Source organism: Furipterus horrens, unplaced genomic scaffold, assembly GCF_987537825.1.
Source record: "Furipterus horrens unplaced genomic scaffold, mFurHor1.1.pri manual_scaffold_11, whole genome shotgun sequence".
Classification (NCBI taxonomy): Eukaryota; Metazoa; Chordata; class Mammalia; order Chiroptera; family Furipteridae; genus Furipterus; species Furipterus horrens.
Genome location: NW_028327181.1, coordinates 58,949,616 through 58,975,108, shown reverse-complemented (window position 1 = coordinate 58,975,108; position 25,493 = coordinate 58,949,616). Strand labels below are relative to the sequence as shown.

The window sequence follows — 25,493 nt, the reverse complement described above, 5'->3', positions numbered from 1 at the left end:
GAGCAAGGGCATGGGCTCCAGGTGGGCGCATGTCCTTGGCCCCATGGACTCCTTGCCCTTTGGAGAAAAACGACAGGAAGAGGGCAGAGCAGGGACCTCCACAGGATGGTGCAGCCTGAAGGTGCAGTCCTGACACCCCTCAAAGGGCTCCCCTAAATAAGTGCAGCTGGAAAACCAGTGACGCTGGCCACACAGAAGGATGTGCCCTGCAAGGGCCAGCAAGCCCCAGAAAGGGGCGTGGTCTGGAGTGGAAGCAGGGGGAGGGCTTTGCTGTCATTTGCTCCTCCAGCACTTACCTGGTGCCAGGTGCAGCATGGGCACCGGGGACGCAGCTGTGGGCAAGAAGGACCCGGTGGCTGCCTTCGAGTGGCTCTCACTTTCATAGGGGTGGCAGGCCCACAGACAGCTCCCTGTGGCCACCCGGGAGGAGGGCCAGTGGCAGGGGGGTACCCAGGAGCTGGAGAGCTCAGGACGCAACTCTGAGTAGAGAGCAACCAGAACTCTCTGGGAAGGCTGCTGTAGCAGGTCCCCAACCTGAAATGCCACAGGCCTGAGAAGGGGAAGAGGAGAGGAGAGGAGAGAAGGAAGGAAGGAAGGAAGGAAGGAAGGAAGGAAGGAAGGAAGGGACTGGAGGTGCCTGCCTGGGACTGGGGAGGGGGATGGGGACAGGTAACAGGCTTCCCAGAGTAACATGCCATCACTGAAACAGGAAGCCGAGAGTGGATCCCCATGGGGACAAGCCAGGAGCTTGCTGGAGGAGGGGGCTGTAATGCGACTGCTGGGCAGGCCAGGCTGGGGCCACTCTTGTCTCCTCCAGTACCTCCCAGGATCCTCCTGGAGGGTCACCTGTGTGTTTACCATGGAGGAGGAGGGTGTGTTGGGAGCACTTCTGAGTGGGTCTGGCTGACCCTCAAGGGTGCTCAGGGTAGAGCTGGCTTGGGGTCTCTCCTGGTAAAGACCCCTGGCCACTCTGTGTGTCCAGGCCTCAAGGACACGGGCCACCATAACAGTCTGTGGTTCCGTCTCCCCTGGATCCCAGAAAGGGACAACTTGTTCACTTTCCTGCTTCAAAGCCCAGATCACTCTTTCAGACTCTCCCCTAGGGGCCAGCTCAGTGACGCAGCCAGGATGAGGAACTAACCAGGAGCTCCACCAGAACTAATGAATGAGCGGAGCCTTTGGCTCAGGGCCGCAGCCCCCGCAGGACTCCTCAGGCCTTGTGATGGCTCATTATTCCCATATTCCCAGGAGACAGGCGCAATTTCCCCCAACATCGCCTAATTACATTCCAGCTCTACTGATGCAGTGACATGTGTCCAAGCTGCACACGACTCCCAGGAAGACCGAGGAGAGCGATCATGCCCAGGGTGTGATGGGGCGTGTTCATCTGGAGTGTGCTTCCGAGCTGTTCCGTGACCGAGACCCCTCTCCTGTCAGCCCCACCTGGTGACAGAGAACTGGCCCTGAGGCCACAGAGGGGCAGACCCAGACTTCAGAGAGAAGACAGGGAGGGGGGTGGTGCAAGAAAGTGCGCTTCCTGAGGGCCTGCCACAGGGAACAGGAACCGACTCTCAGGAGCATGCCAGTTTCACACAGGGCTCCCCTAGAAATGAGTCCCCTCCTGTGCCAAGAGGAGCTTTTCTGTGTGGTCCTGGCCTGGGAGAGAGTCCCTGGTTTGGGGGTTGGGTAGGCTCTGTCTCCCAGGGCTCTCTCTGTGTGGCCCAGAGTCTCAGAGACTGTGCATACCCACTAACAGAGCCAAGGGACACTGAATTGAGTATAGAAGCTTCTGGAGGTCAGAGCAGGCTCCTTTGCCCCCTTCCCTCCCTCTAACCCCTGTTCTGTTCACCCACTAGTTGAACTAGAGCGCCACAGGTCCTTGGCTCACAATCTTAGCTGGTCCCAGCCCTGTGACCGCCCCAGCATTAGTCTACGCTGCCTTCACAGCTTCCTGTCCAGTTTGCCTCAGTGGCGGTTCCAAACCTCCCCTCCCTCTTAACAATCCCAGGCCTAACCCCCGACCCCTCAGCTTCCTCACACAGCCTTGGGCCTGAGGCCCGCCAGCTCTGATCCCACCCTCTCACCTCTACTCACCCCAAGGTTTCAATTCAGATGCCTACCGGGGACTGGCAGGAAACCGGAGGTGAGGAGGTGAGAAGGGAACGATGGGGCAAGGGGCTGCCTGGAAGCCAGGCCCACCTGGAAGGCTCCAGGCTCCAGCCTCTGCTGCCCTGCGGGAAGGGGGAACCCTAGGTTATCAGATCTTTTAGAGTTTGCCAGGGACTGGGAATCAGGAATTTTGTATGCAATTGGTTGGCAGCAAATTCAACAACAACAACAACAACAATAACAACAACAGAAAAACACTGTGTGGGCCAACACAGCTCCACCTGCAGCCGGACTCCACTCAAGGTCAAGGTTCCTGACAGCTGCCTCAGGGTCTGCCACCCCCACTCCGCACCTTTGGTTCCCTGCCCACACACTGCTCCCTATAGACTTGCTCAAGTCTCCTATTGAACAACAAAGCTTGCCTAACCAAAACCTTCCTGCAGCTACGCCTCTTTCCTCCCCTGTTAGGCAACATGCTGGAGAGGTCTGCCTCCCTGCAGCAGTCCCCACTTCCTCTCCCTTCTCTCTCTCTTCGAGCCCCTGCACGTGGACTTCCACCCCTTCTCACACACAAACTCCCTGCACGGGTCCAACCAAGTCCAGCAGTTTCCACTCACTATCAACTCAGCTGCCCCTGGGAGCAGAGCACCCCTTGAAATCTCCTCCTCAATTTCCTTGACACCGAGGTGCTGAAGCGAGCCAACATGAGCAGTTTGCATGCAGTTCTTAGTGAGAGACGCCTCAGGTGGCTCGGCCATGTCAAAAGAATGGATGCAGGCCGTATCCCCAAAGACCTCCTCTACGGCGAGCTAGCAGAAGGCCAGAGGATGACAGGGCGCCCAAAACTGCGGTTCAAAGACATCTGCAAAAAGGACATGACACAATGCTCCATCAATCTCAACACATGGGAAGTTCAAGCAGACGACCGCCTAGCCTGGAGGCTCGCGGTCAGGCAAGGTACGTCACGTGCGGAGGCTGCGCGCAACGAGGAGGCGGTCCAGAAAAGATCGAGGCGGAAGCAGCGTCAACAGCAGCAACAACAGCCATCTGCCTTCACCTGTAACAAGTGCGGCAGGGATTGTCACTCCCGAGTCGGACTGCACAGCCATTCTCGGCGGTGCAGATAGACTCTCAGGAAGCTACGCCATCGTCTCTCGAGACGGACGGCTGCCGACGACGACGGCTCTCTCCTGGGGAGACTCCAGCATGGGTTTGCTTGACATTCCTTCTCAGCCCCTGTCACGGCACCTCTTCTTGTCATTTTACCCAGAATCCTTGGAGACCACCATGATCTCCTCCTCTTAGCGCACTCCCACCTCCAAACCCAAACCTCCAGAGACTCCCTGCACATACTCCCTGGGATCTCCCAGACTCTTCCTACTCACCATTTCCAAGCATTTCCAAAACAATCAGCGCCTCTAAACCTTCTCCCCTCTTCCTGGGCCACCTTCTCGATGACTGCCACTCTTCAGTCTGCAGAAAGCCTGGACTCTGCCTTCTTCTCTTCCCTGGAGGCCAGTTCACAGGTCCTATAGTTTCAGCCTCTGGAACCCTCTCAACGCTACAGCTACCTGCTCACCAATTCTGCACTCTTCCTAACCCCCCTCTTCTCCATTTGAAGGGTTTTCTTTTCTTTTCTTTTTTTTTTAAATATCTTATTTATTTTTAGAGAGAGGGGAAGGGCGGGAGAAAGAGAGGGAGAGAAACATAGATGTACAAGAGATACATTGATTGGTTGCCTCTCTCAGGTGCCCAGCTGGGGACCTGGCCCACAACCCAGGCATGTGCCCTGACTGGGAATCGAACTGGTGACCTTTTGGTTCACAGGCCGGCACTCAATCCACTGAGGCACACCAGCCAGGACTGAAGGGTTTTTCTTAAAGTTGGCTTTGATTATATCACTCTAAAAGTCTGTGATCCTTCTTTGAGGAGGACGTCTGACTCTGTCTAGTGCCCTGTGTCCTAAGTCAACACTCACTAGCTGTCACAAGCCTGGCCAGGCCAACCTGTTGCAGCCTCTCACACATGCTCTGTTCTCTTCCATCCCTAGGCCTCTGCTGTCCCCTCTTCCTCAGATACCCCTCCTTCTTTCATCTGCCTGCTACCTCTCCCCAATTCTTCAAACTTGGCACAGGCTAGGGGGCATCCTCCCAACCTTGGATCTACCTAGACAACTCTGTTCATTCAGTGTGGAATCATAACTACCAGTCTGCATGCAGATAGCTGTGTTACATGAGAGACTGAATATACAAACAGGCAATGTCAGACCACATATAAAAATAGAACTCTGACATCCCAGACTGCATTAACCCACCCAGGAAACCCTCCCATTATCTACAGTAACCAACCCAAGAAGCCAGCCTGCTTCTTGCAGGAAGTCAGACCTGTAGGCAATCAGACCAGATGCCTAGCAAACAGTCCAGGAAGACAAACAATAACCCCCATGACAATCAGACCCAAACATTCAGGACTTAATTAACTTCCCTAACTTTTGTCCTCACCAGAGGAAATCAAATATGCATCCCTAACCAATCACAGAGGACCCCCTCCTTCCGTTTCTAGTTAGCCCACCTCCAGCTTCCCTCTGCCAACAGCCTCCAATCCGGGCAGACCAGAAGCCTTCCCCCTTTTCTACAATAAAATATGCCCACTCCTCTGCCTGCCGTTGAGCCCCAGCCAAAATATAAGTGGCAATGGCTGATTCCATTAGAATAGCAAGCTCTGAATATTTAAATAGCTTTTACCTGTTCTCATGTGGTTGGTCTCCATTTATTTCCATATGGGTAACAAGCCATCCTAAACCTGAGGGCTTAAATCAAAACCATTTCATGACCTCAGGGCTCAGTGGGCCGAATGGGTTCTGCAGGATGGTTCTTCTGTCGTTCTCACCTGGGGTTTCTCACGTGGCTTCAGTCAGATGGTGGCAGGCACTGGAGTCATCTGGACCAAGAGGCTGGCAGACTTGAGCCTGTCTCCCTCTCCATGTGTCTCTGCATGTGATCTCTCTAGCAGGGTAGCTGGACTTCTCACATGGTCTCTCAGGTCTCCCCAAACCACAAAAGTAAGGCTCCTGGCTGCCTTTAGGCTTGGGACTGGAACTGGCACAGTCTCACTGCCACCACGTCCTACTGGTTAAATCAAGTCGCAGGCCAGCCTGATGCTACATGGGATGGGACCCTCACAAGAACAGGAGGGAAGGAGGCTTGTGGACTATCTCTGAAGACTGGTTATGCACATCTTCCTTCCCACGGACACTGTTTGGTCTGGGGGCCCTTGGCATCTAGCGGGGGGCCTGGCTGAGTCAGTGCTCAGCAAGGCTTGAGGAGCCAGCGGATGAACGGAAGGACGGGGGTCCAACAGATGGACCGAAAGGCTCCACACTGGCTTCCCTGCCCCCAGGCCCACACCACCATGTCTCCTTCACATAAATACTGCTTGCTCTCTGCTGCTTAACACGTCTCTATTTTTAAACCTCTCAAGCGGTGAGTGGTGCTTAACATTTTTTGAATCAGGGACCCCTTAGGGAATCTCATGAAAGCTACAGGAGACCCTCTCTCTAGAGAAGTGCGACTCGGTATAATCGCAATTCTGCAGCATTTAATGACAGCTGCCCCTTACTGAGGCCTTTCCCATGCGCCAGCGACTGTGCAATCAGCGTGTCCGCTACCCGACTTATTACCCCAGACATGCTGCAAGGTCGACACTGCCATTTAGTTCCATTTTATAGATGAGAAGGCTGAGGCTCAAAAAGGTCAAGGAATAACTAGAAAGTAGCGCTGGGATTCAGAGCAGGCAGGCCCAGCCGACCGCAAAGCCCATCCACTCCCAGCCACTGTACCACCCGATTTCAGGAGCTTCTGGGATGCTTTGAAGTCCTCCTGGGAACCCCAGTCAAGAATTCCTTATTTAAGGGCTCCAAAAGTCCTGCTTCTAGGTCTAACTACCTTACCTGGCTTTAAGACCCCAAATAGGCCAGACCCACCCTATGCTCTTCCCCTGGATTTCTGGCTACTCCCAGACCATACTTATGACTCCCCTCGGCCTGGCCACCCCTGACCCTTTTTGCATTGTGCTCTCTCTCCTGAAATGCTCTCTCTTCCCTCTGTCTTCACCCAGAGGTCAAGGCTCCTTCTCCCTGTCAGTTTCCCTGACAGCCTGCCCCAGACCAGTGCCTATTTATTCCCTCTCCCACGTGGGACGCTCATCATTTCCTACGTTCTAGCTTCCCAACCAGCTGTGATCTTCTCGGGAGCAGAGACCGGTCCTCTGCGTCTTTCTCACCTTCCTGGACAAGCACTCACATAAACAGCAACGCTTCACAGACTCCTCCCCAGACCCATTTTCTTTCTTTTTTGTTAAAAAAATATTTATTTATTTTCAGAGAGAAAAAGAAACATCAATTTGTTGTTCCATGTATTTATATGTTCACTGGTTGCTTCTTGCATGTGCTCTGACTGGGGGTCAAACCTGCAACCTTGGCTCATCGGGGCAATGCTCCAACCAACTGAGCTACCCAGCCAGGGCCCAAGGCCCATTTTCTCTGCTATCCTTTGAGTGGGTCCTGGATCCTCAAACATAAAAACCAAATGAGACACCAGAGTGGACCAGGCTAGAGGGGTTGGTGGTCACTGAACGTGTCTGCTTTATGCAGAGAAGCAGCAGCTGAAATGGTTTCAGAAACAAGCCCAGGGCCCCACCTCTGGCTGCTCCAGCTGGGATAACCCGTGTCATCTGTTTCTTTTGCATTCTCAGGGGACACCGTGCTTTTTCCCAATGACAATAAATAAAGATGGCCCTGGCCAGTAGCTCAGTTGGTTGGAGCACCATCCCAATAGACCAAGGTTATGGGTTTGATCCCCAGTCAGAGCAGATACAAGAATCAACCAATGATGCATCAATAAGTGGAACAACTAATCAATGTTTCTCTCTCTCTCAAATTGATATATTAAAGAAAAAAGAATGTGCACACATTGGTCGGATGAGCAACTTCCATGGGATATCACAGGACAAAAGAAATACCAGCTTCTTGAGTGAGATTTTGCTCTCCTGGTGTCACCAGTCAGCAGTGCCAGGCTCATGGATGGAAAGCAGAGAGCAGGGTGTAAACTGCCTTAGGTCCAAGGGCAGAGGTGACTGACTAGTCCCCGAAACACTGTTTCTATCCCTGAGGGCTAAGGTTACTGTCCTCCAGGCCCTGGGTTGAGCACTTTGCATTCACTTTCAACCATACAAACAAACTGTTCAACAGTAAAATTCACTTTACAGGTGAGGGAACCAAAGCTCTAACTGCTCTGTCCATCAGGGGTCATTAGGTAATTTGAAGACAATTTAATAAAGGGACAAGTGACAAAGGTATGTGCAGGGCCCAGGGAATGCACAGGGATAGTAATTAACAGGCAAGAAACCACCAATGTCAGCAACCCTTAGCCTGAGTGAGAGGGAAGGGATGGGAAATCAGAACCTAATGGAGAAGGAGTGTGGAGAGGGCCTCTGACAAGAGCTGAGACCTGGGCCAGGGAGGGAACCAGCCTACAGGGAGGGGGATGCATACACAGCAATCATTCTCCTCCCTCCATCGATCACCTGCCAGCGCCTCCCATTGGCAGAACCTAAAGCCCGAGGGCAGGAGCCCACAGGTGTGGACACCCAGGTCAGCCTTCAGGCACAGCGCCAAAGGTAGGGGGCGGGGATGACAAGCAGAATTCCCTGGCACCTTCACCAGCTAGAAAGTGGCAGAGCCTGCATTCAGACAGGTTTGCCTGCTTCCTAAGGCTGGCATGTAGCCCTTCTGTGACTGCCTTCCCATGGGCAGCAGCCAGGGTCGCAGAGGGGTTGCACACATATCTGGGGTTCCCCACTGCCCTGTGCACGGGCATCCCCATCCACCCCAAGCATTGCAGTCTAAGTCCTGCCGTGTTCACTACACCTTCTGATCCCAAAATGGACCTTCTAGCTCTGAGACGGTATGGCATGGGAGGTCTGAGGAAGCTGCCAGCGGAGGGGAACGGCTGCTCTACAATTAACCTAAAAGGTCTTACTGGCATCTTGGCCTAAGAGGCCCCAAACACCCACACAGAACTGGGTCTTCCCCATGCTGCCTGGCTTCCAGCTTGGGGTAGAGAAAGGGTTTCAGCGAAGGTGTGAGCTAAGGCTCTGCAATTCGGAGCATCAGCACAGAGCACAGCCCCTTTGGGTAGCGGGGTTAGGCTGAGCCCCTGTGGCAGGAGGCTTAGAGTGAGCGAGCACATCATCTCCCCGAACCCTGCTCCGTTTGCAGATTTATTAAATCGAGAGCCAGTTCTGACACAGTGTCTTTCAAGTGGTTCTACCTTGCAGGTGTGCAAAATTTATTTGAGATTAAAAAAAATTACAGAGAGCACAATCTTCAAAGCCCACCTCTGAGACCAGAAAGAAATGAAAACAGTAGCCCGTACAACTGTGCAATTAAGTTTCCAAATACTTGGGAGCCATGAGAAACGCCATCCCTGCAGAGAGCAAGTCTTTAAGGCAATTTTCTTGAACTCTATTCAGCATTCATTCAAAATGCCTTTTAAACATAACATATGATTTTCCTCCCTCTCCAAAGACTCTCTCGTTCTTCCCCTCCAAAGTAAGAGCAAGCCAGCTCTGGAGTGAGAAATGCAGCCGTTCATTTTGATAGCAGATGATGCACTATGTTTCCAGGAAGGCAGATAAGAAAGTCAAGCATCCCTGCTTATGGGTGCAGGAGTCCTCCTGAGGGGTGTGGATGGCCAGGGGCTAGGGGCTGGCCTGGGGGGAATCCCCCCACCCACAGAAGGCCACAGGCTGGGTTTGGCAAACGTCCTCTTTCGCAGATGTAGATTTAATTCCCTGTGAGAGGGGGAAGGCTCCTTCCACTGTGAGGATTGCTAGGAATGAAAGGTTCCTCTTTCTGCTTGGGGTTGGGTGAGCTGCAAGGAGATGCAAGGTAGAGTCAACACTGCAGAGGGAGACAGGAGGCACACTAAGCAACAGTGTGACTTTGGGCAGGTGGCTTGGCCTCCGTGGGCTGTAAAATGAGGCACTTTACAGGGCTTTTGGGACAATGTGTGGTTTATCTGCAAGAGCACCTAGTGAGTTATATTCCCTGGGACTAGGTAAAAACCACCGCAGCTGGGGCTCAGCATCATTGCCCCAGTCCTGGAAAGGGCTACAACCCAGTCACCAGGGCAGGGAGCCAGAGGTGCCAGCACGCAGAGGGACAGCATAGGCCATGGCGGAAAGCCCAAGTTTTGGATGAAACTCGTCATTTAGCGTCTACACGTGCCTTGGTCAAAGCCCTTAGCTTCGCTGAACCTCAAGTTTCCCGATCTGAAATGTGAACATTAATAATGCCAGGTCAAATGAGCTAATCCATGTAAAGTGCTTAGCTAGTACCTGACGCAGAGTAAGTGCTTAATAAGCATGGTTTTTTGTTGTTGTTTTCTTTTAATGATTATGGCCCTCCCAGATCAGATTCCATGTGCTAAAATTTATAACATTTTGTTTCTTTATATTTATTTCTGCAGTTACTTTCTATTTATGGCAAGTGATACTGAGTCTCCATTTACAGGAGAGTTACCACGTTTCCTTTTTAAGTACATTTATTTAAGCTAAAGTGGGTCAATATGCAGATGAAAGTAATGAAAAAATAGTGCAGTGGCTCACAGATGGGCGAGACACTGGGAAGGTAAGGTGTCAGGCAGAGACCAAAGTTTGGGAAACACCCAGATAATACTTGTGTGTAAAGCCAGAAACCAGGCCCAGCGGTGCCCCGCCCCCGGCCCACGGCCACCCCAAAATCGTTCAGAGGCGGAGACCTTGGAGCCAGTCCTTCCCCACCTTCGGGGTCCTCCGTGGATCCCACCGCCTTGCCTCAGGCGGAAGCCCCCAGCTCCGCTGAGGATGACTTTTCCAAAATGAGGACGCTGGGAAGGGCCGGCGGAGGCCCCCCGCTTCCTGCCTGGCTGGGGATCTGCCTGAACCACGGATCCCGGGGCGGGTCTGGCCGGAGACCGCTGGGCTGGGGCTGGGCTGGGGGCCTGGGGACGCGGAGCGGGGGTGTGTGAGTGTTGTCCCTTCGAGGAGGGACACCAAGTCCTTCTACAACTTCTAAGGGAAAACTTGGAGCAGCTAGGAAATAAAAACATCATCCTGGCTCTTGCCGCCCGGGGTGTTACAACTTGGTCCCAGTTGCCTGGCAACCATACAGGTGTGTGATAGGGCGAGCGGCGTTCCCAGGGAGCCAACCAGCGCCCGCCGAGCCGGCCCAGGTGGGAGCCGGCGGAGGTGGGTGGGGGCGGGGCCTGCAGCCGCTCCGCAAACCACGGCCGCTACCGCGTCCCGCCACCCCCCAGGAAGCGCCTTTGCCTCTGGGGGTCCAGGTTTGGGCGGCTTCCAGGCGCTGGCACGCGTGCTCCTGCCTCCTCTGTCGTCTCTAGCCGGTGTTGGGTCACCGGCTTCGGAATCAGTGGTGCCGCCACACACGCTCCGGACCAAACGCAGCAGAGTATTTCAGAGAAACTCAAGAGTGGGGAAGGGTGGCACATTCCTCTCTGGAATCTGGACTCTCCTTTGGCACACTCAACAAAGAAGTCGCTAACGGAGCAGCCGCCTTCGGAGGAGGAATTCGGTGTAGTCCTCAACAGCCATCCAAGTGGTAGCATTCGGGTGGGTTCTGCAGCCGAGAGAGCGGCTGAGAGGGCCGGCCTGGAACTAGGCCTGCACTTGGATCCAGCTCCTGCCTGGCTGGCTGTGTGACCTTGAGCAGTCAAATGGCCTCTCGGTTTGCATGTATGTAAAATGGGAAAAAACAGAACCCCTATTATGGGGCTGCTGTGCAGATTAAGTAATGCACGTAGACCATTTAGCATGGTGCTTGGCAAATTTTTAGTCCTCAATCTCAGAAAAATAAATAGTTCCATTAGGGCCTGAAAGCTGTTTCCATAGGCACAAGTCACAGAATGGCTGTGGAGACTCCCACCAGAGTACATGGTGTTCCAAACCCCTTCCAGTAACCTGTGCAGGTCGTCTCTCAGCGGTGGGGCCCAGCGAAGGATCGTGGGCTACCCTGCTACCCAGGTGGTGGCAACACCCAGCTAGCAGAAGGTGCAGCCTCTGTATCTGCTCTCCTCCAGTTACAACTATCCTAGAGAAATACCAAGGGAGGGGGCAACTTGTGGGGGCACTCAAGGTTCACCCTCTCTTGGCCTGGCCCTGCCTTTTCTCTCTCCTTCTCTGGGGTCCTCATCAGCCTGCACTAAGGACTCGCCTTCCCAGGACAGTGGTTACTTACGTGCAATTCAGCAAGGCTGAGCACTCTCCCAACACACACACACACACACACCCTTCAGGAAAAATAAAAAGCGGGGGAGCAGACCAACGCACTCCAGCCCTTTGCCCAAGGGGGCTGCCCTTCTCTTTGGAGAGCGCCTCCCTCCTCCACACCCACTTCTTCCATCCTCTACCATTCACTGCCTTCCACTTCCAAGGCAAGTAGGCAAGCAGGCAGGCCAAGTGTGAAAGTGATCTGCCGCTTCTGCTGCTCCTGCTGGGAAGTATGTGAAGAAGGAAATCTCTGTGGCAGGTAAACCTCATCGGGCCTCTGGGAGGCTCCTGGGAAGCCTTATGAACCCCAGGGGTTGAAGAACCAGAATTCATCACATACCCCCAGGCCTGAGGGTTCCTCCAAATCCCTATACTACAGATCTGCTTGGCTTAAATGTGCTTTCTTAAAAAGATTAATTCCACAGAATCCCAAGCAGCCTTTGACATTGATGTTTACATGGGGTTTTTAAAACGTCTGCTTTTCAGTGGAAAGCCAACATACTAACATGTAAACAGTTGTGCTTGGCTGTGTTTGGTGTTTGGGCTCCCCCCACCCCCACCTGCTTCTTTATAGTTTTCTATACTTTTCAAATTTTCCACAGATGGCATGTTTTACTTTTATAGTAAAAAATAAAAAATAAAAATAAGCAAAAACAAAAGTTTAATTAGTAGGCCTGCTCAGCAACTTGCTTAAATTCTTATCAGAAATGTAGCAGGGATTCCTAGGGGACAGAACTGGCCCCTGTCCCTGGTTCCAGGCTGCTTTCTGGAGACACACTGGGCAGGAAGGTCAAAGAGGCACTGACGGGACAAAGTGCTCCAGATGAGCCTGTGACCCTGCTAGCAAATGGCTGTGGTTACAGTGGGCAGCAAGGGGCCAGCAGCTGCCCAGGCACCAGTCAGAAATGGCCCTTTTATGAGGTGCAGAAATAGCGCTGACTTGATCCTGGTGTTTTCCCTTTGCTCAGCTCTGTCTCTGCAGAAATGTTAGGAAAATGGGCTTGCTGGGAGGGTATCCTTCCTTCATCCATGCAGCTGCCTCATCTGCCCATTCTGACCCAGCCTGGCACGACTCACTGTCCCCTTTTAGCTCAAGCCAGATGTAGTGACAGGCCCTAGGCACTGTCCCAGAAGCTCTATTCATGTCTTGGTCTTGCCCACTGTGCTCCCAGGAAGCTCTAGAACCAGGCAGAAAAGGAGACTCACCAGGATGCTGGAGAGGAAAGGGTGTAAAGTCCAAAGGGCAGGAATGGCTCTTCTAAAATAATAACACTAGGTGAGAATTTACAGGTGCTGACCACAGGGCAGGTGCTGTGCCCAGCCCTGCATGTGTGAAATCCCTAACCTTCTCAATACCCCAGCAAGGTAGGTGTTATCCATTTTCTAGATGACACACTGGAAGCTCAGAGAGGCTCAGAGGCTCCCACAACACCCACATGTAGAAAGTGACAGAGCAAGAGTCAAATTGAGGGTCTCTGCGGTCAGCCTCGCTCACAGCAGCACCGTTCTTGCCGTCATAATATCCCCAATGCAGTGCCTGGCACATGGCCGATACCCAGCAAATACTAGTTGAATGACGAAGGTAGCTCACAGCTTCTACACCCGACCCTCCATCTTTCAATGGACCTGCCCAAAGCCTGGGCCTGCACACAGCATCACGCTCTGCTCATCTCAACAGGAACTAAGGGAAGGGACAGTGCCACAAACGCCAGGTCCCCTCCCCAGAGGGCCTGCAGGCAGCCCTTGCCTCTTCCTGCACAGATATAGACTGCCAGGGGTCCCCAGATCTGGATCCTGCTGGGTACCCCTGTAAATGGAGTGAAGGGAGCAGAGCGACTTGCTGAGCTGGGGAAATGAGGATAGGGGCGGCTCAGCGGGCAGCAAAGGGAAAGCAGGGACAGGGCAATGGCAGGTGGGTCCCTGTCTACAAGGAACCGGGTCTCCCTTTGCTGGGAGCGCCTTGAGGGCAGGCTGTTTTTCAGTTCTAGGTCAAGCACCCTGCAGGGCAGCAACCGGAGAGTGGGGCAAACACCTCAGGAGGGGTTGGAGTGGGAACAGATCCTGGGGGGCCATTCGGTGGGTGAGCTGGGCCGAGACCTCCCCTTCTCCCAAGGACGCCTGTCCAGTAACAACAAAGCCAGCAGACAGATTTCAGGGATGTTAACAAAGCATCCACAGCCCCTCCCAATGCACTGCACCTAATTCTGTATTCATGACTTGTTATGCTTTTTCACAGAAAGGGGAACCCCAAATTGTATAAACTTGAGGCTCCACAAAAGCTGAATCTGGCTCAGAATGCCAAAACCTGGACACTGCCTCCAGCCTGCTCCCGGCTGGTGCAGGTACACGGGTTTTCTGGGGGTAAAAAGTGAAAACCAGGCTAGAATGAGAAGGGTCAGTGAGGGCGCTGAGGCCAAGGAATCCCCCAACCAGAACTTGATCATGGTGGAGGCTATGTATACACCAAATGCAGGAAGGAGGGGGGGTGTCAGTATCCCTCTCTTCACCCCCACCACTCATTTAGTCACAATATCAGAATCCAAAAATCCTTACTCTTTTTGAATGTGAAGGTCCTTTTAAGAATCTGTGAACGCCTTGACCAGTGTGGCTCAGTTGGCTGGGCACTGGCCAACAAAGTGAAAGGTCACCTGTTCGATTCCCTGGCACATGCCTGGTTTGTGGGTTCGGTCCTGGTCAGGGTAAGTACAAGAGGCAAGTGATCGATGTTTCTCTCTCACATTGATGCTTCTCTCCCTCCCTTTCTCCCTCCCTTCCCCTCTCTCTAAAAATAAATAAGTAAATAAATACAATTAAAAAAAAAAAAAAAAGAATCTCTGAAAACTCTGGATGCTCTGAATTGCCCCATACACAGAACAGTGCACATCATTTCAGGGGTCATGGATGCCTGAGGCCCCTGTGTGGGCCTGTAGGAGACAGAGAGGCCAAGGCTGAGGTCCCTGCTATGGAGGCAGCGTGATATGACAACGTAAAATGATGATAGTCAGGAGACTGGGTTCCATACCAGCCTCCAAGTCTCCTCACTTCCCCAGACCTCCACTGGGCTTTGCGTTGTGTTCTCTGCATTCCTTCCAACTCTGTAATTCTGATGACTTCTGTGACTTTCATCTTCTGAGGCCTGAGCACTGGCCCCAGACCTTATATGCAATGAGCATTTTCATATTTTGCTTATTTAATTCTCTCAATTACCCAATGGAGTCAATATTCTTTGCTCTATCTTACAGATTGAGAAACCCCTCTGTCAGGATGAGGGGTAAAGGAACACCCTGAAGGTATGGTAAGTGGTGGAGCTAGGATTTGACCCTGGGTCTGCACAAGCCTTTACCATGGCTCGCACCAATATCCTCAGTCCTCTCCTTCTTTTCACACCTACTGTCAACTCTGCCTTGAAATATGGGTCTTTCCTTCCACTTCTGTACCTCTTGGCCTCAAGCCACCTACCTCCCACTCTATATCCCCAGGGCCTGCTAGCCACCTGGCAGGTGGAAAATGAGGACCCCATTCCCATCCAGCTGGATCAAATCCTACTGAGTTTGACCCCTCCCGGGGCCACTGCTTCACTGGGGGACAATGAATGGCTGTGGTTAATTACTAACCACAGGCTCAGAGCAGCGTCAACCAGGTTTGCATTCCCAGCTTAAAAGCCCAGATTAATCGCCCTGGGCTGGCTCTGTCACACACAGGGATATATTTTCTTCTTGGAATTTACAAGTAGTTCCATCTGAGAAATAAACAACCAGAGATAAAAATTACATTGTCACAGTGCAGGTGTGATAGATGTGGGAAGCAAGCCGTCGTGGTCGCTGAGGAGGTACTCAGCTGACAGAATCCACCAAATGAGGCCTGGAGGAGCCCCAGGTAAACTGAATGAGATGCTGATGGGATCTCAGCCGAATGGGAAGCCGGGAAGCGTGGACTCTCTGCAATTTACATTTCATCACTCTAAATCATAGGGTTCTGATGCTGGCCTCCTGGAGCCAGGGTGAGAGGTTGATTGGCAGGAGACCTCCTCAGGCTGCCCTGCCTCTGCATGGCAGGTCTCAGGAACTGGGCGTGCCAGGATACTAGGAGCAAGCAGGAAGACACTTGCTATAGCCTTGGCAGCTCTGTCTCCACCAAGACATTGACTATCTGTCTTATCTCTACTATTGATTGAGTACTACTAGCTGAGGGGAGCTAAGCCTACCTATGAAGAAAGCCACCTGGGAGATCACATGAAGAGCAGGCTGGATCTGGGGTCAGAATGATAATAATAGTAACTAACATTTAGCCCTGGCTGGTGTGGCTCAGACGATTGAGTGACAGCCTGCGAACCGAAGAGTCATTGGTTCAATTCCCAGTCAGCGCACATGCCTGGGTTGCAGGCCAGGTCCCCAGTTGGGGGTATGCGAGAGGCAACCACACAGTGATATTTCTCTCCCTCTCTTTCTCCCTCCCACCCCTTTCTCTAAAAATAAATAAATAACATCTTTTTTAAAAAAGAACTAACATTTACTCAGTACTTACTAAGTGCTTGGCACTCTGTGAAGGACTCAGCGAGGATTATCTCATATTGTCAATTTCATGACAGCCCTATGCAGTAGGTACTATTATTATCCCCACTTTACAGATGACAAGCTGAGGTTCAGAGAGGTTTGTGATTTCCCAAGGTCCCTGGAGTGGACTGAATGTCCATGTTCACAACAGTGTGGGAATTGACCGTAGGAGCGGATGGTGAGCTGGGTGGAGGAGGGCAAAGGGGTAAAAATTGGAACAATTGTAATAGAAAAACAGTAAAAAATTTTTTTTCAAGATATGTCCATGTCCAAGTCCCTGGAAACTGTGCCTGTGACCTTATTTAGAAAAAGGGTCTCTGAAGGTGTAATTAAGAATCTTGAGATGAGATCATCCTGGATTACCGAGCTGGGCCCTTAATTTAATGCCAAATGTCCTTATAAGAGGCAGAAGAGAAGACGGAGAAGGGGGAGAGCCTCATGAGGACAGAGGCAGAGCCTGAAGCGATGCAGCCACATGGAATGCCAACCACCACCCCCAGAAGCTGGAAGCGGCAAGGAACAGATTGTGCCCTGGTGCCGTCAGAGGGAGCCCGGCCCTGCCAACACCTTGCTCTCAGGTTTCTGGCCCCATGAACGGTGAGAATAAATTACTACTGTATTTGCCACTCAGTGTGCTGCGATTTGTTACAGCAGTCCTGGGAGCGCATACAGCCCCGCAGGTGTGGAACCAGGATCCAGGTGTGGCAGGCTGACTCCAGGCTCGGGAGGTGCCCTCCCCCAGTGCTGCCGAGCCCTGAGGTTTGGGTGCCAGTCCTGGCTCCACTGCAGCTGAGCTGTGAGACCCTGGGAGACTCGCTAAGCCTCAGCCTGCTCCTCTGCCACACGGAGGGGTTGGACAAGATAGGTGGGTGCCTCAGGCAGGGGCTGCTGCCATGGTGAAGAAGGGGCAAATGGCGTCCTGAGGAGCACGGTGAGGGGCGAAAGGAAAAAGCCTTAACAAACCACCTGTAGACTACACTTTGTGTGGGTTTCTGGCCACCCACAACATGTTCCTGAACTTCTGGACACAGCACCCTGATTTTCCTTTGGGAGAAGTGGTCCTCCCCAATTCTGCACCCACGCACTTCGATGGAGCCCACCCCAGCCCCCATGGAGCCATACTCCCAGACCTCAGTGACTGACTCAGGGCTGAATTTGGGCCAGTGACATCCGGCCCACCACTTATGTCCAGACTGCTGCAGGGAGAGCAGCTCTCCCTTTTTGAGGGGAGGAGGGCGTGAACGGAGAGCTGCTGGAGCCCTCAGAGCATGATGCCAGCTCAGGGGAAGCCACACCAAGAAATCTGGCCCTGATGGCACCGTGTGATCAGGTTACACCTGTGAGATTCCTTCTTTGTTCCAACAGTTTGGGTTTCTGTCATTTATAACCACAATGTCTCAAGTCTCAGGTGACCAGGCACCACCATTTCTAAGAGACTTTCTAGTTCTGAAGCAGATGTTTCAGGGCTAGAAAGTCCACCCGTGCATTGGCCTGTAATGCATATGTATGGGAGTTCACAGACATGCCTGCAGTGTGTACTTCCCTTGCCTGAAGCTTCCCCTAGGAAGCTGCTGGTGCATTGGGGGTCCAGGCCAAGCCTCACCAGACTCTTCCTGGGTGCTTCCAGGTAACTTCCAGGTTACACCCTGAAGCCTTTGAGTCCAGCTCCTTTATGTATCTGAAAAGAGTTCCCCCAAATCTCCTTCAGGGCCAGCTGTCACTGGCTCCTTCAGGAGTTCCTAACACAACCTGGTTTTTCAGCACCGTCACTACTTCACAGCTCACACTCATTCAGTAGCAATTTCCTGAGCACTTAATATGTGCCAGGCACAGGCTGAGAGCTGGGGATACAGACTAAAGAAGGGGACACAGTCCCATCCTCACGCAGCTCACAGTCCGGGGACGCACGTGATTAACTGCGGCACTAAATACTTACTTAACACAGCCTTTTCAACTCCGAGATCCACCCTAGCCCAAGTGGCCACTTCCCCTGGGGAACTACGGTGTCTCCTAACTTCTCTGTTCTCCTCCCCTCTTCTTTCCCAGAGTCTCTTCCTTACATGGCCATCAGGACGACCTTCCAAAAATAGGAATCCTTTAAAAGTGAAACAGTCCTGCCCTGGCTGATGTGGCTCAGTTGGTTGGTGCATTGTCCTATAAACTGAAAGGTCACAGGTTCTATTCCTGGTCAGAGCACATGCCTAGGTTTTGAGTTTGGTCTCTGGTTAGGGCCCCTACGCAAGGCAACTGATCTATGCATCTCTCACATCAATGTTTCTCTTTTGCTCTCTCTGGAATTAAAAAAAACAATGTAGCCCAGTCCCTCCTATGGTTGGCTCCCCATCACACTGAGAATAAAATTCAGCAACCTCACCATGGCCTACAAGGTCCTGCGTGGTCTGTCAACCCTGCTGCTCCCTTGCCTTCCCCATCCCTGTGTCCCCGGCCCCTAGAGGCCATCTTGCTGTCCCTAGAATGCACCAAGCACAGTCCCTCTCAGGGACCTGGCATCAGCTATTTCCCCAGCCCAGTTCCTTCCCTCATCTCACCCAGGGCTCTGATCAACACCACCTCCTCAGGAGGCTTCCTTGATTGAGCGCCTTAGCTAAGCTGCTGCCACTCACCTTCCATGCCCTCACCTCCAGTGCTCATGAGCCCTTGCGTTACCTTCTCGTCTGAGCCACCTGGACTGTGAGGTCCATGGGAACAGGGCTGTGCCTGTCTCGCTCTCCACTGTGTCCTCAGCACCCAGGGGCCTGGCACTCAGCTGCTGTCACTAGGTGTTTGCTCAGTGAAGGAATGGGTGCTGAATGCTGTAGTCACACAGAACTTGGAAGGGGTGCCTAATACATCTGGGGACTCTGGACCACTTCCAGAGAAGGTGTCATTTGACCTGCGCTCTGAAGGAGGAGAAGGAATTGATCAGCCAGGTAGGAGGGCTGCAGTGGGGCAGCAGCGCAGGCAACACAATTGCTGGGGGGAGGACCTGTGCACGGAGGGAGACTGGCGAGTGTGAGGAACAGAAAACCAGGACACGTGAGCGGCAAGGTCAGAGGGGCAAGCAGGGGCCAGTCTGCAGGAGGCCCCAAAAGCCCAATTTAAAATCTGGGCCTCTATCCCCAGAGTTGTGAGAAGACACTGAATGATTTTAAGCAATGATATGATTAGATTGTGTCCCCTACGTCACCTGTCTGTGGCATGTGGTCCGGAGACCAGAAGCTAGGGCACCGATCAGGAGGCCACACAACAGTCCAAGCGAGAGATGAGGGACCCGGTTTAAGGTGGTAGAGACGGGGGAAATGGAGAGAGGGGATGAATTTAAGCCACGTGCAGGCGATGGACCAGATTGGTGGACGATGACGAGAGACGAGATGACTCAGTGGGTGCTCAGCAGAGAGCGAAGCAGGTCCCTCACCGTCCTAGATTTGGACACTTCTATTAATATAGCCAAAGATTATAGATGCTTTTTTAGGGGAATGCACTTCAAACTTTGAATCACTGTGCTTGCAGAAAAATGCTTCCTCATCATCACAACCCTTGCTAAGACAAGAAGGGTCTGCTGGGAGAGAGCTGGAATCTTGGAGCCCATGGCAAGCTGCCGGGTGCAGCCTCAAGGAAGGCGTCTGGGCCTCGCCCACTGGCTGAGGCCAGAGAACCTCTGGGGGTGGGATGGGATTTCAAGAAAGAAAAAGTGGTCATGGGCGAGGGATATGCATTCTCTCCCTCCTCTAGGCTAGTGAATTTTGGGGACAAGAAAAAATAGTAGGAGAAATGTCACCACACTATATACTACCTACATGTCTGTTTCTAGAGGCTTCCATGACCAATACTTGTGTTCTTCTGGACTGCCAAAGCCTGTACACGATTTCAGAGACCAGAGGAGTAATCCACCTCGGTGGAGCCTCCAGAAGCTAGTGTCTGGAAGACATAAATGGAACCCTCTTTCGGCAGAAGTGAAGTGGCCAGGGTGGGGCATTTTTCAGGCTTTCTCTAGCTTTTCTTTGTTCTCTTTTAAAGATTTTATTTATTTACTTTAGAGAGAGGGGAAGGGAGGGAGTAAGAGAGGGACAGAAACATCAGTATGTGGTTGTCTCTTGTGCACCCCCAACTTGGGACATGGCTTGAAACCCAGGCATGTGCCCTGACTAGGAATTGAACCGGTGACCCTTTGGTTCACAGGTCAGCACTCAGTTCACTGAGCCATACCAGCCAGGGCTCTAACTTTTCTTTTTTAATTGTATTTCTTTTCCATTACCATTTAGTTCCCTTATACCCAACCCCCACCCCTACCCCCGCCAGCAGTCACCACACTGTAGTCCATGTCCATGAGTCCTTTTTCCTTTTGGCTCAGTCCCTCCCCCACAACCATGCCCTCTCCCTTAGCTGTCCTCCTGCTCTCTGTCTATGCGACTGCCCCTATTTTGCTTGTTAGTTCAGTTTGTTCATTAGATTCCAAGTGAGTGAAATCATATGGTATTTGTCTTTCTCTGACTGGCTTCTCCAGGTCCATCTAAACTGTTGCAAAGGGTAAAACTTTCTTCTTTTTTAAGGTTGAGTAGTATTCCAGTGTGTAAATGCACTGTAGTTGTTTTATTCACTCATCTACTGATGGACACTTGGGTGACTGTAAATAATGCTGCAACGAACATAGGGGTGCTTATGTTCTTTCGAATCAGTGTTTTGAGTTCCTTCGGACAGATTCTCAGAAGTGGGATCGCTGGGTCAAAAGGCAGATCCATTTTTAGTTTTTTGAGGTATCTCCATTCTGTTTTCCCCAGAGGCTGCACCAGCCTGCATTCCCACCAACAGTGTACAAGGGCTCCCCTTCTCCACATCCTCGCTGGCACAGGCTTTCTCTAACTTTTAACAGCTGTGCTGGTGGTGCCATTAAAAATAATCATCATGGGTACACACCAGTGCAATTTCACTTACTGCCACAAAACTGTACAGGTAAAATGACTTACTAGTAAATGTTATATTATGTATATCATAAAATAAATAATAAAAAAGATACCTTATAGGCCATTGAAATAACCCACTACCTCATGCTTTAATTTCTCCTACAAAATGCCTGCTAAGGTTGTCTTTCAGCCTCTGGTTGGACACATACAATAGGCAATTCACTGTCATGCTTAACAGAGAACGCCAGCTTTTATATTTCTATTAGAAAATTCTTGGAATAAAATCAAACTAATAGTTTTTAAAAAGTCATCATGGAGCTTTTGGAGCCCACTACCGATGCTCTTTGGAGTCAGAATCTTTCCAGAGCTGGGCCTTCCTGTGTGTCACGCGGCTGTTCCATCCTGCTTCCCAAAGTCGTGCTGCGTGTGTCCAGGAGGCGAGACGGTGGGCGCGAAGCCCTGCACTCGCCCTCCCGCCTTCCAGACCCAGGCCCCCCTCCTCGTGACACGCAGCCACATTGGACAGAGCCGGGGTTTGACTGCACGCGGGACGGAGACCCTCTCTGGGTGCAGGGAGAGCCGACCTGGGTGGGATTTGGGGTCTGCCCTTGGCCAATTAGTACCTTGATCGATGTAACCAACTGAGTCACAGATTCAACTGGATTCAGCAAACATGTATCAAGCATCTCAGCACCAGCCTATTTCTGTCTGTTCTGTAAGTGCAGTGAAGCTTAGCCTTCTCTCTAGATTAATTTGTATTTCAAGGTAAAAAGGTAGGTTTTAAGTACCTGTAAGAGGCAGTAATGGATGCCTTGAGTAGGGGTGGGCCTGGGCTGGGGCGGAGGGAGAAGCGCTGGGAAAGAGCCCTCAAGTCAGCGCGACAGGGCCTGGCCGCAGACAGGGAAGAAAAAGTAGACAGAGGAGCTGGATAAAGTCTGAGGGGTGTGGGGAAGGGGTTTGTCTAAAATCTCCCCCACTTTCTTTTTAATCGAAAAGATAATGCATGCACATAGTAAAAAAGACATTTTGTAAGAGAACAAAAAGGGCATACAATGAAAAATAAGTCTCCTTGCCTCTCCCACACCTCCAGTCCCCAGTATCTTTCTTCAGAAGCATCCCACTGTTAACTGTTTCTTTTGTGTCTTTCCAAAAAATTTCTATCACGTACAAGTGTATCTTTCTTTTTAAAATCCAAATGGTAGTGCAGTGTATTACCACTGCGTTTTCACTTAGCAATAATACATCTTGGCATCCATCCCATATCAGCACACACACACAGTCACCCATTCCTTGGAGTGCAGAATCCCATTGTATGGGGGTGCTGTTAATCTACCCGATTGGTCCCCTACCGACAGACATTTAGGTTGTTTCCAGTTTCTGTGATTATAGGCAATGATAACATGCATGCTCCTATGTGAGTATTTCTGCCCACACGTGCCAGGGGATCTGTCAGATAAATTCCTGGAAGTGGGATTGCTGCTATATTTAGATAACTGGGATTGGGACTGTGGCTGTTAAATTCCACTGGAGCTGTGTCTGCAGGAGAGGAGATGTGCGTACGGAGCCTCAACTGCCCTCCTTTCTCACTGACATGTGGCCATATCAGAGCAAGTGTTTGGACTGCATGCAAGGAAAGCGTCCTTCTCTGGGTTTAGAGAGAGCCAACCTATGTGGCTGGGGACCCAGTTGGAAGCTAAGAGTATGCAGACCCCCTCTAGTCAGGGGCTACGGGTATGCAGAGGCAATGCCTGGCACATAGTGAGTGCTCCATCAACATAAGCTATTACTGGTATTATTATTATTATTATTATTATTATTATTATTATTCAGAGGGAGCCCTGTCTTTTGCCAGGGCCCAGGAAAGCTCCCAGGGTCGGTTGGTCCAAGAGTCCAGTTGATTCAAAGGAGCGTGCTCAGCATTTGGAACTGGGCGAGAGCTGAGACGGGCAGTTCCCACTTGTCACTGCTTGGCATCTGGAACTCCCAGGCCCTGCCAGGACTAATAAACACCATACTTCATGCCTTGCCATCGTCACCCACACGTCCTCTGGTGCCTGCTGACGACATCTGCCACTGCACACAGTCAGCATTTCACCCTGGCACATGACTCCTTTATGACCTGCTTTCTTTTCTAAGTGGTGAATGCAACCTGAATGATGTCACTGTGACATAAAACACTGTGTGTTATTGGGGACAAAAAGAATGGGATAGGTATACCAGAACTCATAGGCCCTGAAAAGAATTGGCTTTGATTTGGGGGGTGCCAATCCTGGGTTCGAATCCTGACCTTGGGAAGTCATTTAACCTCCTTGAGCCTTAATTTTCTCATCACCTGTGAAATGGGCTAAGCATTTGTTCTAATAGGGTTACTGTCAGGAGTAAATAAGATAATAAATTATTTATGATTTTTTAAAAAAGATTTTACTTATTTTTAGAGAGAGGGGGAGGGAGGGAGGGAGGGAGAGAAATATCAATGTGTGGTTGCCTCTAGTGTGCCCCTAACTGGGGACCTGACCTGCAACCCAGGCATGTACCCTGACTGAGAATCGAACCAGCGACCCTCTGGTTTGCAGGCCGGCACTCAATCCACTGAGCCACACCAGCCAGGGATATGAATTTTTTTATAGACCAGGCTTATTCCAAAAATGATTTCAGGCTGTTGAGACAATGTATGTAAAGTGCCTGGCACATAGTAGTGGCTCAATAAAGGATCCACTTCCTTCCCCGGCCCTTCTGTCACAGTAGTAACTGTTGGACCCAAGTGCCCCCTTTCACGGTGCTCCATCATTTGAAGCACTTGTGAGAAAACAGGCTCGATTCTTGAATCCTATCTTGTTTTTAACCTTTAAAAAAATTCCCAACAACAAAACAAGCCTCATTCTACAGACTGCTCATCTCCTTTATTCACAAGACACAGCCTCAAATTACTTTTGGCCTTTTCTAAAAAAATCAAACCCACCCTCAAAGGTCAAGGATTCGCCACTGGCCGAGGCTATTAAGAGGAAAATGCTGTGAGATCTGAAGCAATTTCCCAAGAACGCATCAACCGTTCTGAGCTAGCACCGCAGAACTGAAGTAAGAGCAGCCCCCAGCCCCACTCTCACACCCATGACACTCTGAACCAGCCCATTCCTTGGGACACTTACACTCGAAGCTTCTTTGTAGGAAAATCTGCCTCCCTGCTCCCTGGTTCCACCCTGCAGATCACATTTCCTGGTCTCTGGGGGAAAGCCAGTTTTGCTGCCGAAGAGAAGTGCGCTCAGGTGGAGTTCATAGACCCTGGGTGCGAGGAGAGGGTGCTGCAAATGGCGGACAAGTCTGAGAGGATGGAGTGGCCTTCCTTCCACCTTTTGTGGGGACACTAAGAAGTGAGTGCAGGCACTCTGGCTCGGAGATGGGATGCCTCAGGGAGCAGAGAGCAGGGTCTGCCCTGCGCCACACCCACTGTGTGACAAAGGACCCACCAACACTGGGCTGGGCAAATATTGCCCGTGCTCTGAATTTCTCAGCCTTGTCCCCAAATAGTCTCCAGCCAGAAAATGCCAAAGGGCCCACTCCATCCTCTCCCTGCCAGCTCGGAGTTTGTTCCTCCCAATCCCACAATTGGGAGGAAGGCCCTGCCCCTACCGAACCTCCAAGAAGGTTGCAGGCAGTGTGGCCAAGTGAAAAGACCCTAGCTGGGCCTGGGTTCAAGTGGCTTGGACAGCACAAGCAGGCTCTGCCACCTCCCACTGTCAAAGCCTCAGTTTCCTTGTCTAGAAAAGGGGACAATACCTACTTGGGTTGGGGGGTGGGGTCGGGAAGGGGGTCTGTAAAGAGGCAATGAGTGGAGGCAGGTCCTCCATGGATGGCAGCAAATATTTGTAAGGCCCTCTGGTACAGACCTGTTGCTGGAATGTGAAGCCTGGGACCATGCCATGAGCCCATAGGGACGGGAGGAGTCACAGAGGCCCTAGCAGCCCACTGAGCTTCCACTGTGTGGCTGTGGAAGGAGGGGAGGGGAGGGAAGCCTCTGAAGCAGGGGGCCTAGACCAGCTCAGCTCAGTCAGGACAAGACCTTTGACCTTCCCTTGTTCTCCTCCTTGGCTCATTCTGAAGAGGAGGGGCTGACTCTTGCTCTGGATGGAAGCACCACCTGCAATGGTTATGCCTGGCACTCAGCACTGAAAAAAACACCTCTGTAACTTTACCACTCCTCTTAAATGGCTTGCTGCAAGGTCTACAGTCAGTTAAAGATAAATAAGTCTTTATCCTTTTGCTAACTGGTTCAAATCAATTGACCTTGTAAGTGGGTCTAATGTAAAACTGGTAAAGGATGACCCGAATGCCAAACAACCCTTGTGTAACAGAACCCGTGGGCTGCTCCAATTGAAACAGAACCCACGGGCTGTTTAGTTAGGGGCCCGATTGCCCGCCGCCAGAATCATAACTCTGAATACCAGAGTTTGGTGAAAAGAAAAAGGATTGTTTATTTACACATAGTCCTGCCTCCCCTCCCAGACCTGGCCGGTCTTAGGAAAGTCAGAAACACCGTTTCCCTACTTCCCAGGCACAGTTCAGCTTTACCAGTAGCTGCGAATCACTCAGTTCTGATTGGGGAGGT

The 25,493-nt window shown here is 51.6% G+C and overlaps 1 protein-coding gene across 1 annotated transcript in view; it reads right to left on the bottom strand.

Annotated features, from left to right (window-relative positions):
* The window catches only part of RTN4RL1 (reticulon 4 receptor like 1), a 68,734-nt gene that overhangs the window by 22,377 nt on the left and 20,864 nt on the right, over positions 1-25,493 (bottom strand). The gene's annotated exons all lie outside the window — the stretch shown is intronic.